The sequence below is a fragment of the Pygocentrus nattereri genome, chromosome 2 (assembly GCF_015220715.1).
Source record: "Pygocentrus nattereri isolate fPygNat1 chromosome 2, fPygNat1.pri, whole genome shotgun sequence".
In the NCBI taxonomy this organism is placed as follows: domain Eukaryota; kingdom Metazoa; phylum Chordata; class Actinopteri; order Characiformes; family Serrasalmidae; genus Pygocentrus; species Pygocentrus nattereri.
The window spans coordinates 2,973,628-2,985,697 of NC_051212.1; the positions used below are offsets into that span (position 1 = coordinate 2,973,628).

Here is a 12,070-nt window from a genome sequence, read left to right on the forward strand (position 1 = left end):
TAAGCACCCTGGGTGGAACCCCATCAGGGCCTGCAGCCTTGTTTGTGTGGAGTCTCTTCAGTTGTCTTCTCACCTGGTCAGCAGTGAGACACACTGTAGAGGAGGTGGGTGGGGGAGGGATGGAGGTGTGAGATGGGCTGTCACACGAGGGGGGCAGGCTATCAGGAGGGGGAGGGGGGATGAGTGGTATGGTTTGCTGAGGACTGGCAGCAGAGGAGTCAGGCTGGGGGGGGACAGTGCCTGCCGTGTCAAATCTGTTAAAGAACAGATTTAGCATATTGGCCCTGTCCACACTGACCTCTATTCCTCTGTTGTTGTTGGACCTGAAGCTGGTGATGGTCCTCATCCCATTCCAGACCTCCCTCATGTTGTTCTGCTGGAGTTTCCACTCCAGCTTCCTCCTGTACTTGTTCTTCGCCTCCTTGATAGCTGTCCTCAGTTCCCTCTGGATCGTTCTCACCTCCTCCCTATCTCCAGCTCTGAAGGCCCTCTTCTTCCTGTTGAGGAGAGCCTTAATGTCCTTCGTTACCCACGGCTTGTTGTTTGGGTAACATTTAACAGTCCTGGTTGGGACAGTGGAGTCCACACAGAAGTTAATGTAGTCCGTGATGCACACTGTGAGCCCGTCGACGTCCTCTCCGTGCGGCTCACAGAGTGCAGACCAATCAGTAGCCTCAAAGCAATCCTGCAGTGCCTCGTAAGTCTCCTCAGACCATCTACTCACTATCCGCTTGGTCACAGGCTGACTCTTCACCAGCGGCACATAACAGGAGCTGAGGTGAACCAAGTTGTGGTCTGACCTACCCAGCGGGGGAAGGGGGGAGCAGCTATATGCGTCCTTAACATTAGCATACAGCAGGTCCAGTGTTCTTTCCTCTCTGGTGGGACAGTCCACACACTGCGTGAAGTGTGGTAGTGCCTTGGCCATAGCGACATGGTTAAAGTCACCTGATATGGCGATGAAGGCACTTGGGTGTTGCGTCTGGAGACGTGCTGTTGTTGAATAAATGACGTCACTTGCCGACGTCGGGTTGGCAGAGGGGGGAATGTAGACAGTCACGATGATGGCATGCGAATACTCGCGTGGTAAATAATATGGCCTGAGTCCGACAGCCAACAGCTCAATATCCGGGCAACAGGTGCGTTCCTTGATGGTAATGTGACCAGGGTTACACCAGCGGTTATTGACTAGCACAGCGACACCACCTCCTTTGCGCTTACCGCTCTCGGTGCAGCCCCGGTCGGCCCGAACAGTCTGGAAGCCATCGATGGAAACATGGTCATCCGGGATGTCCTGGTATAGCCATGTCTCCGAAAAGCACATTAAACTACACTCCCGGTACTCCCTCTGACTCCTGGCTAGTGCTGTCAGCTCGTCCATCTTATTCGCCAGCGACCTCACGTTGCCCATGATGACAGAGGAGAGACGCGGCTTATATCCCTTCTTCTCCATAAGCCTCCGCCGTCTCTCCCTCGCTTTCCCCGTGCGCTGGTTAATTCCCCCTCTGCAACCCCTGTGCGTCCGTCTCCAAAGCTCTTCGGGGATGTTCTTTGTCCTGGTCACCATGCGGACCGGCTGCAGTGCGATCAGCTGATCTCGGGTGTAAACAAAGTGGCCATGGGGAGTGCGTGAAAGTAGCGCTTTCACGGCGAAAAAACAGACCAAAACACTCTCTACTCGCATGTTTCGAGAGGGCACAGCTTCCCTAAATTGCCTCGCCAAATAAACAAACTATTACTAAGGTAAAGAAAAAGTTACGATCAAAAACGAGAGAACATGAACGGGAGCTACTGTAACAGGCAGCATGCACGTACGCGCATGCGCACTAAAAAAAAAAAAAAAAAAAAAGTCCTGTGTTGATACAAAGCTACTGAAATTTGATTTAATAAATTAGATTAGATGATTTTATTCCGAGACAATGTAGTCCACCCCCACATTATTTAATCACAACTAGATCAATATTACAATATTAGGTATTTTAATATTTCCTTATAAATGTTTCAAAATGGGAACATTTAAATTCCATCAGTTTAAAAACGGTTAATCTATAAATGAAATATAAAGACGATTAAAAACCCAAATTTCAGCAAGTATCGTCTTGTTTAATACCTTCATTTTTTTGATGATTCCTAATATCGACGTCTTTCACTGAAAACAAGAAGCAGTTTTGTTCTAAAACTTTTATTCCAGAAACAGAACAGCAGGTGTCCCCAGTCTAAATGTACCAACTTAAAACGTCAGTCAAATGTTTTCAACTAGAAAAAATAAAAGGCAAATCTCTGCAGACGGCAACAGTCATTATTATTCACACATCACACACAATCACCAGAACAGTGATATCAAATATGTAGAGAAGTGCACAGTAATTATAACTAACACAGCAACCAGAAATCAGCAGTCAAACAGACTGAGAACCTCACAGTCATTAAAACTAACGTCTGTAGAACCAGTCACACTGCTCAGTCCACGAATGTAGAACTGCCCTTCTTTTACAGGAAGGGTGAAGCAAAAACAACACAGCTCTCCTCACTGGAGGACTTTAGTTCTCAAGCTCTGGGCCTTTCTTGATAGATCGGCTGCATCCAACTCCATGATTATCTTGTGAATAACTTCCAGGGTGCAGTGCAGCTCCGACGGTCCCTCGTATTTAAGATGGAAAAAATCACCATATACAATGACCATATGCAGACATTCTCCATTCCCAAGCATATCTAAACAGCACTAGCTAAATAAAGCTGTCTGTAGAATTGAGCACATACAACAATACAGATTTCTTTTATGTTAACACTAAGAATTTTTGTGGGTTTTACCTCTGCTAAGAAGTCTTCACATAACTGGACAGAATCTGAATATTTAATCTGCTCAAGATAGTAAATCCTGGAGGCAACAGGACTTAACCGAACAAAGCCCAGTTATTTAATGAAGTTCTGTTTATATACCAGATTCCTAATAAAAGAGGAGTCTAATTTAATAAATGACAGGAAATGGCTTCTAAAACAAGATTCAGCTCGCTGTTTTTATTATAAACTTTCTGCTTAATGTTAACTTCTGTCTGTCACTTCACAATAATCTCCAGCTCTGTTAATGAATGCCTGCTGGGTGTGAGTGTGCTGTAGGCTTAAGAGGCAGCAATACGTAAAAATCCAACAGTTACCATTAAAACGTCAAACGGTCAGATTTAAATTGAACTCCTATTAAGCTCCTATTTTTTTGGTTATTAACTGATAAGAATTTAAAATTGAAAGCAAATTTAAAACAGCCATTTTATGTGCACCCAGAACAAAAACCAACACCTTCACTAGTAGAAACTATAACAGCAGCATTAAAGACAAACTATAAACAAGTACACAAGCATAAAAATGACCAGGAGAACTTACAAAAGATGATCATCTTGGGATTTGGAGGTCCAGGATAAATTTCCAAGTGTTGTCAATAAACAAATGAAATTGAGTGCCTAATAAAGAAAGAACAAGAAAAAAAATAGAGTAATCGTTACGGAGCCAGCTGTAAAATAAACAGGTGAGGCGAGCTCTGGTAAACAGCTACAAACAATACATAAGCATGGAGGTCATGGATTGTCAATCTATATACTGTGATTTTTTATATATATACTTTTTATATATACTTTGATTTTTTTATTACTTGGGAAACTGGGTATCACAGTAAATGTACCACATAAAATCCTTGCCATCTCACAGTTGTACCAAAACATGCCCAAACAGTTAGTATGCACCAAAACGGAAACTGAGGATTATGTTAATACGTTTATGTGCAGATTCTTTGAACACATATCACAAAGCAGAGGAATAACATTTGATTCAAATATCATCACTGCAGGACAAATAAACAAGCTTGTAATTCAGACAGACAAAAAAAGAACAGACGAGTATCAGTACAGCATAGATTTACATGCCTCAGCAGACTGACACTAAGAGTTGGCATGCCAAGCTGGACCAATCACAGTTTTGGTCAAAAGACTGATTCAAGTCACCAGCCAAATAAGATCTGAAATGTGACATCTTGAGAAATTTCGAGAAATACTGCTTTAAAGCAGGGCTGCTTAACGTCAGAGCCATTTGGCAAGTTTGGAGCAGGGCAATCACCAAGCTGTGTTTGAACAATGTAGGGCCTCCTTTTAACGCAAAGCAAGGACAGTTCTTTATGGTCCTGATTCCACAACATTCTTCTGAGACTCCTGAGTGAAGCAGTCGTGCCTTTTAGGTTCACTTTGCTGTGTTTGTTTCATCTAGTGTAATAATTTCACACAGACATTAGACAAAATGAACACCCACTGACCACTTCATTCAAACTACCTCCGTGTTTCTACACTCACTAGGAAGGAGCACTTTGTAGTTATACAAAGACGGTAGTTTCTCTGTATGCTTTGTTACCCTGTTCTTTAAAGGTGAGGACCCCCACAGGACCACCACAGAGCAGGTACTATTAGGGAGGTGGAACATTCTCAGAAATGCAGTGACACTGACATGGTGGTGGTGTGTTATGTGCTGCGCTGGCTGGTGTCAGCTGATCAGACACAGAGGTGCTGCTGGAGTTTAAACACCTCAGTGTCACTGCTGGACTGAGAATCGTCCACCAACCAAAACTATTCAGACAACAGTGTCCTGTGACCACTGATGAAGGGCTAGAGAATGACCAACACAAACAGTGTAGCAACAGATGAGCTGCTGTCTCTGACTTTACGTCTATAACCAGCAAGGTAGGAGTGCAGCACATGTCATTGGAAATAATGCATTCAGTAAGAGGTTCTGTGAATGCGCATTCTGATGGTGGACTCTTTTCCAGAAAAAATCCACATCGGAACCGTGGGGAATCCCCTTTGTGACAAGTTTGTAAAGCGTCAAAAGATCTTTATGTTCAACACCACCTCCCACCTCTAAACAGACACACTAAAGAAACTAGCATTTACTGTGCTGGAAGTAGCCTTTATAAGAAGAGTAAATTATGGACATGAAGGGATACACATGCAATAGTACTGAGATGGTATATGACATTTAGGTGAGAACTGACTGGCAAAAAAATATTCCAAGGATTCCAGCTCTTTACTCTGTGCACCTCAGCAGAATGTGGGATCCATTAGACCAGTATTAGTACTGCTGCAGGCCATGACACCAATTCATGACACCTTCATGACACCAATTCATGACACCTTCATGACACCAATTTATCATCTTCTAATGACAACTTCCAGCATGATTATACACACTGTCACAAAGCCAAAGACATTTCCCTTTGGTTTCACGAACACGACAAAGTGTCGTTACTCATGATGGAACTAAGTTATCTAGACAGCGTCCACAGGGAGAAAGAGAGTTTAGCGTTTGTGTTTAGAGAAAATCACCACACCGTGTTGGACATCAGCCCTCCAGCACCACCGTTAGCTAGCTTTACTGCTGCTAACGCCAAATTAGTCTTTCTTAATCCTAGTCCTGAAAGCACACGGCCCTGTACATTTTAGAGTGTGTCCTGCTGTAAACGCTCGGATTAGCTCAGTAAGGTGGTGTTGATGGTCAGATTAGTCAGAGCAGGTGTGTGGGGAGCAGGTGAAACGCTGAAACTCCAGCCTCTGCGTTTGATGATCATGTCCCAGATGACCCCGTACACCCTAGAAAGTGCACGAAACAGATCAGGTAGTTTTATTTACAGTTCAGCAGAGCACGTAATGTGCAGTGTGTGTCTCTAGTAAACACGGTGACCTAGAGATGTCTGGTATGCTGTGTGTCTGAAATAAAGAGATGTGGAATTGAAATGTGGAATGAAAGTCTAGGCCAGTTATTATTCATTCAATTAAAAATACTTTCATAGCAAAAAAGTGATGAATGCAATTAATGTAGGTTAGTTAATCACAGAGCTGATGTGATTTAATTAGACTGACAGCACTAGTAACAATTATGAAATAAATAAGAGACAATAAATAAAAAGGTGTTTTCTCTTATTCACTTTGCAGTTACAGAAGACCTCAGATGTTGTTTGTTAAACCTGTTTGTTAATTATTGGTCTGTCAATCATTAATAATTCCATAACTGGTTAATAATTGTTTCATTTTGTGTAAATGTATATAATGACTTAAATAATTCAAGGAAACTGAAGAAAAATCATTTACATTTTACACCCTTTATATTTTAGTCGACTGTATAGACTGTGCGTTTAGTCGACTATGTTTTTATGATAATTATGACTAAAACTAGACTAAAACTATTCAAATGACTAAATTATGACTAAAACTAAATTACATTTTAGTCAAAAGACTATGACTAAAACTAAACCATAAATTCCTGTCAAAATAACACTGTTATATCCAACATGGAGAGTCAGCTTATTTGCCACTTTTCTTGTTCCACCTTAAATGGTGCCTCTGGCGTCATTGGCTAACTGTTGCACCATTTAAGATGGAACAGAAAAACTGGGGAATAAGCTTCACACACCTGCAGGAATGAGTGCTGTGTTGTGAACAGTTTGTCTGTGGGTGCCGTCACTGAGCACTAGGAAAGAATTAAAACAGCTACAAGAAACTGGAACAGGAAGCTCCTTCAGCCTCATCCTGACTGCAGACCAGGCTTGCAAGCCATTTTTGCCTTTTTCTGTCCGTTTCTTACATCGTTTCCCCCTCATCAGCAACAACACCTGGTGCTTGATAAAAGTCTCTTATAGTTTCTCCATTAAACTGACTTTAAATGACTGCACACAACGTAAACCAGTCATTTTGAGAAAGTGAGATAGAGCGCCCTATGTGGAAAATCACTTCCTGCCCCCCATCCTCAATTCACACCACAGCAACACAGTTACATCATGTCATCTGCAAACAACCTATACAGACCTTGTGCACAGGTGCAGACATCAATGTTGACTTTGCCGGCTGTGCTGATAGAAAACATCATTAATCTGGCCGTTTTTATCACATCTCACATTTTAGAAATATTTTGAGTCAGACAGTATTAAAAGAAATTAAACAAATAACAAACAAATAAATAAAACATTGTAAAAGCCAGAAATTGACAACATGTTTTCTTCCAGAACGCCCAGCAAAATCGAACACAGTCGTTTCTGCAGTCAAGCACAAGATCTGGATTTCCATCTACAGGTAGAATAAGCAACCAAAATATCAAATTCTATTGATTTAGATCAATCAAAACAAATGACAAATTGAGTTTTTGGTAGAGAACGAAAAATCAATCGCCTATGTATCAGTATCTGCTGATTTCCAGTGCAAAGACGTGATCAAATGATGCTCATGCAGAGCCGATTGATCCTTCTATTTCTGGCAAAGAGCAACCTTTTGCCATTTTTGACTGATCTAAAACAGTAGATTTGTGCTCAGATGGGCTGAGAACATATACACCAAAACCCTTTCAGATTTATGTATAGACGCACCTTGCATACATGTGCCTAGAAGTCACGAACCGACTTTTCTCTTCTGCTGAAGTGAGCTCCTTTCATTTGAAGGATGACTGTATTTACTGACAGAAAGACCTCACAAGCAACTTCTGGAAGACACTGAATATCTTCATCTCCACAACCACAACCAGGTTCTGCAAACAGAAAGGAGAAATTGCACACATGATTGTTCAAGCATTAGAAAACATGACATCTGCTAATCACATAAGTGAGCTGTTGACACCACTTTACATGAACACAAACATGACGCTATAAAGTGAAGACAAGAAGTCGCTCAGGAAGATGAGCAGATCTGAAAAAAGCTTCAATCAGGAAAACTAGCCATATTTTTTCATTATTAAACTTTAACAGTATTATATAACACCACTCCTGCCAAAACCACCAAAAAAAGCTTTGGATTTGTTTAAGGTTGGTCTGTTTTAGATCAGTTCAGTGCACAGCATAGCCAAGCTAGCATCCATGCTGGAGAACGACTCCCACCCCATGCAGAAGACTCTGGCAGCACTGGGCTGCTCCTTTAGCGACAGGCTGCTTCACCCCAAGTGTGTGAAGGAACGGCATCACAGGTCCTTCCTTCCTGCTGCTGTTAGACTCTACAACCAGCACTGCTCCCAGCGGACCACACACACACACACACACACACACACACACTTAAACTCTACACATTGAGTGGAAAGTTTCTTCAGTGGAACATGATGTGCAGTATTTTCCCGTTTCCCCGTGTGCAATTAAGAGTTGCAATTATCTGTAAAGAACTTGCAATTATCTGTAAATATATTTAAGAGTCAAAAAGTCCAAAGTCTGACATTTCCTTTATTATTTGACATTGTCCTGTTAATCTATCTATTTTCTGTGCTGAGTGCCTTGCTGTCCCTTTGCTGCTGTAACACTGAATTTCCCATATCGCTAACTCCAGATTTCTGTTCCTTCAGATCTTGTAACCCAGTCAGTTTGAAGGCAAAGTCTGTTCCTCGTTGGGTTCTCCAAGCTGCACTAAACAGTGAGATGATGATGGACATCACCCAGTGGAGCCCAGTAGTTCCTGCCCCGGTCCTGTGACCCTCACAGCCCCATATCTTTACGCTTCCCTGTGTTTTATGTCAACACTTCCCTGTTAAACCGTCTTATTTAGAGTTCTCTGGCAGCGCGTTTAAGCGCGAGACACTAATGTGCGCGAGACTGTTGGGATCCTCGAGGCGAATTTAAAAAGCCAGCGCGAGCGAACCTCTTAACGGACGCTCAGCGGGTTTGTGAGCTCCAGCCGATGACGCCGCTCTTCCGCCGCCTCTTCCAGCCAGTTTATTGTGTACAGCTGCTGCTTCTTGTGTTTGTAAGCAGTAATTTCTGAGCCATTTTTAGTTTCCAGTACATTTTACTCGAGTTCTCCTGTTCGCCGTTTACTAAAGTAAGTAGCTCGGCTAGCTGGCTAACATTCACTATGAGCGGCCGCCTTTCCTGAAGAACCGCAGCTTCGTTTCTTAGGAGCAGTTTCTTCATATTCATCGCTAGAAACGCGTCGAGTCCTGCGAGCAAATCCAGTTCTGTTATTAATCCAGCACTACATCAGTCTCGCGCGATATTATTATCACGTTTTAACGACTTACAGGAATTCCATCCGTTCCTCACCGGCTGCAGCTGAACCACACTGGCGTTTAGTTCTGTGCGGGAAGCCACGCCTCTTCGCGGAACGCACGCGAGAGCCGTTTACTCCGCCCAGTTCAATAAAAGAGGGCGGGGCCGACAAAGGTGGCTGCAGGTTTTCATTCTAAAGCAGCCTGAGCACATCTGGCTTTACTTGTTCAGCCCTTGGATGCATCAGTGGGTCTAAAGTGACCTGGTTTAGTCATTATTTGCATCATCTTTTAAACTAAATCTTATAATGTGATATTTTAGAAAACATGTTTTTGATGGCCTGTAATGTGAAAGTGTTAGTGTTGTAGTTTAAAATGCTCGTTCTGTATTACTACCATTACACTCACAGTGGCTGTTGACATTTTGATCTTGCTCTGGTCAATTCATCATATTGTTTTTAAGGGTAAACAGGTTCACATTTTCCAAATTTTAAAAATGTGAATGTGTTAAAAATGTTTTTAACAGGTTACTGAAAAAAATCAAGCATGAACAAATTCCTTTATTAACCAATAAATACAAATAAATCATATTGTCTGGATAAATGTTTACGCTTTGTTAAAATGTCAAAAAGAGAAGAGTCCAAATGCTCGAGCATCAAAGGGTAATCAGTGGCTTCAGTCTTCAAACAGTTAATCTGATGTGCTCTGGCTTGTCTGGAATGAAATTCAGCAGGAAACCTGGCCTGTTGTGAATAAGTTTGGACAGCCCTGAATAAAAATATGCAGCTCTTTCCACTATGAAAAAACTATATATTAAAAAGCTTGGTAAAGCTGGACGCTCAGTGGAGAGGTAGCATTATCTCATTAAGAGGTTTCTTATTAAATAAACAAAACTAATCAAACCTACACTTTTCTCACATCTGAGATAACAGATAAACTGAGTGAACATATATTTACCTTCACTGAATGTAAACAGTGGGCTTCATAGACAAAGTCAGGAACTGTATAAACTGACATTTCAACACGCAGGATACAGATTATGGAAAACTTTCAAAGTGTTCTCTGAGTGACGCAACAGAAGAACCACTTTTGGTTCATGTTGGCAACAAAATCTTCACTTCCACTGCAACAAGTTTACATTATTTTACTAAACGCATCAGTTCTGCACAGGTTTCGAATAACTAGTGGGGGTGTAATGAGCTATAATATCTACAGTTAATGAACTATTATATATTTAATCTTTACACAACGTTCTGGATTGTTTTAGTTCATCTGCATTGCTGCTCATATCCACAATAATTAATCTCCTAAATTAGGTCAGAGACGTTGATCTATCACGTGCGCCCCTGGTCATCCATACTGGACGCTTATCGGTCATGTGGTTTTCACGGTTTTTAAAGTACAGATGTTGCCATTCTTACTTTAATTAGGACAGAGTTTTCGACGAAATGGCGCTAAATAACAACACCTTTGTATATTTGGGGAAATACTAGTCCCCTCCAATGAATTACTATGGCTGTAGCATAATCCCTTAAAAACCTGGCCGAATAACAGAGACGGGAGATTCTTTATTTCTCACAGGCAGTTCCATTTATTCAGTGTCATATGGCTGATAAATGTATAGTCCTTATGCCTCTTTAATAAGAAGAACAGTAATAATGTTCTACATTTTGACGCGCAGCTGCCGCAGTGAAGAACCCAGCGCTACCAGCTCCCACGGAAGCAGAGGCTGAAGATGCCTAAAGGACATCCTCCGCCTGGCTCCAGCAAGACGCTCAGCTTTTATCTCCTTAATTCCACATGTTTGTTGTTTTCTTTACTCTATTGTTCATTTTCTGTTAAATAAACATGTTAAAATCCCTTTCATGTAATTTTGTTTTGGGGTAATAATATTAATAATAATATTAATTAATCCCATAAAATAATACAGCATAATTTCTATACGTCATTTTTCCAGCGTAGGTTTGTGTTTGAGTCTTTAGGCTTCTTAATGGCTCATCCGATCTCTCTGCTTGTGTGTTTTATATCTTTAACTCGGGGAGGAAGAAGAATATCAAATCTAGCTTTGAGGGTAATTTATGTGAGAAGGTTTGATTCTAAATGTCACACATTCAGTTCCGCTCAGATGCTGCATTTTAGGTAGACTGTACATTTCAGTCTGCAGCGCAGCGCATGACCGTCATTTTGGCATCCAAGCCCGATGTTTAAAAGACGTCCTGCAGATGAATAAACGCTCTAGTAAATAGTCGAGGAGAGTCTCAGAGGCGTCTCCGAGACGCAGGCGGGATTATGACGCAGCCAGAAAGGTCTGGAGCGCAGCAGCTGAAGGTCTTTCACGATCCACCAGAGACGCATCAGAGACGAACTGCCGATGAGCTCACGCGCTATTAAACACGCTCTCCAGACGAACTGCGTTACATCCAGCAGACGCTCTGAGATGTAGATGTGCTGTCAGGGCAGAAACTATGGGGACCATGCGGATTCCCGCAGGGGCCTCTGGGAACTGAGCAGCTCCACCTCAGTTTCAGGAATCATCTGTAAAGGAAAGTTGAGTGGACCTCGGTGATCTGAGCTCCACCTCCTCAGAGAAGACCAAACCGAAAGCAGCTCACCTGGACAGGTAGAGGAACAGCAGCAGGTCGGCGTCTGAGCCCGAGAGAGGATTTCACACATCAGCGCTGTGAACTCAACACGGTGAGATTATTAATCCGAGAAATGAGGAAGATCGGCTGGAGATCAAAGCAGGACCGGCTGCTTGTGTTTCCTCGCGGTTTAAACCCGTTTTAATCCGAACTCAGAACCGGACTAAACTCCTCCTCCGAGCTCCAAACTGTGTGGCGGTGAAAGGCGGAGCCGCGGTTCTTCCCGAGATGAAAGGCCTGAAAGGTTTGAGTTAAACAGGTTTAACTGTAGAGAAACGCTGTAAAGCTGGATTTACTGAAGGAGCAGCGACCAGCGCTGCTTTACCTTCAGCTCCACTCGCGCTTTCACTCACACAAACTCCAGGTCCATCAATATATTTCACATGTTGATGTTCCTGAACTCGCAGATTATCTGAATGTAGAGCGCGTTGTTTAATCCGGGC

General features: G+C 42.4%; 2 protein-coding genes across 2 annotated transcripts in view; both read left to right on the forward strand.

The window, feature by feature from the left end:
- The window catches only part of LOC108416826 (NACHT, LRR and PYD domains-containing protein 12-like), a 578,836-nt gene that overhangs the window by 397,531 nt on the left and 169,235 nt on the right, over positions 1-12,070 (forward strand).
- LOC108414857 (NACHT, LRR and PYD domains-containing protein 12-like) overlaps positions 11,550-12,070 on the forward strand; it is a 40,841-nt gene continuing 40,320 nt past the window's right edge. Inside the window, exon 1 of the mRNA XM_037532079.1 lies at positions 11,550-11,679. The gene's annotated coding sequence lies outside the window, so the exon portion shown is untranslated. The remainder of the gene's footprint in view (positions 11,680-12,070) is intronic.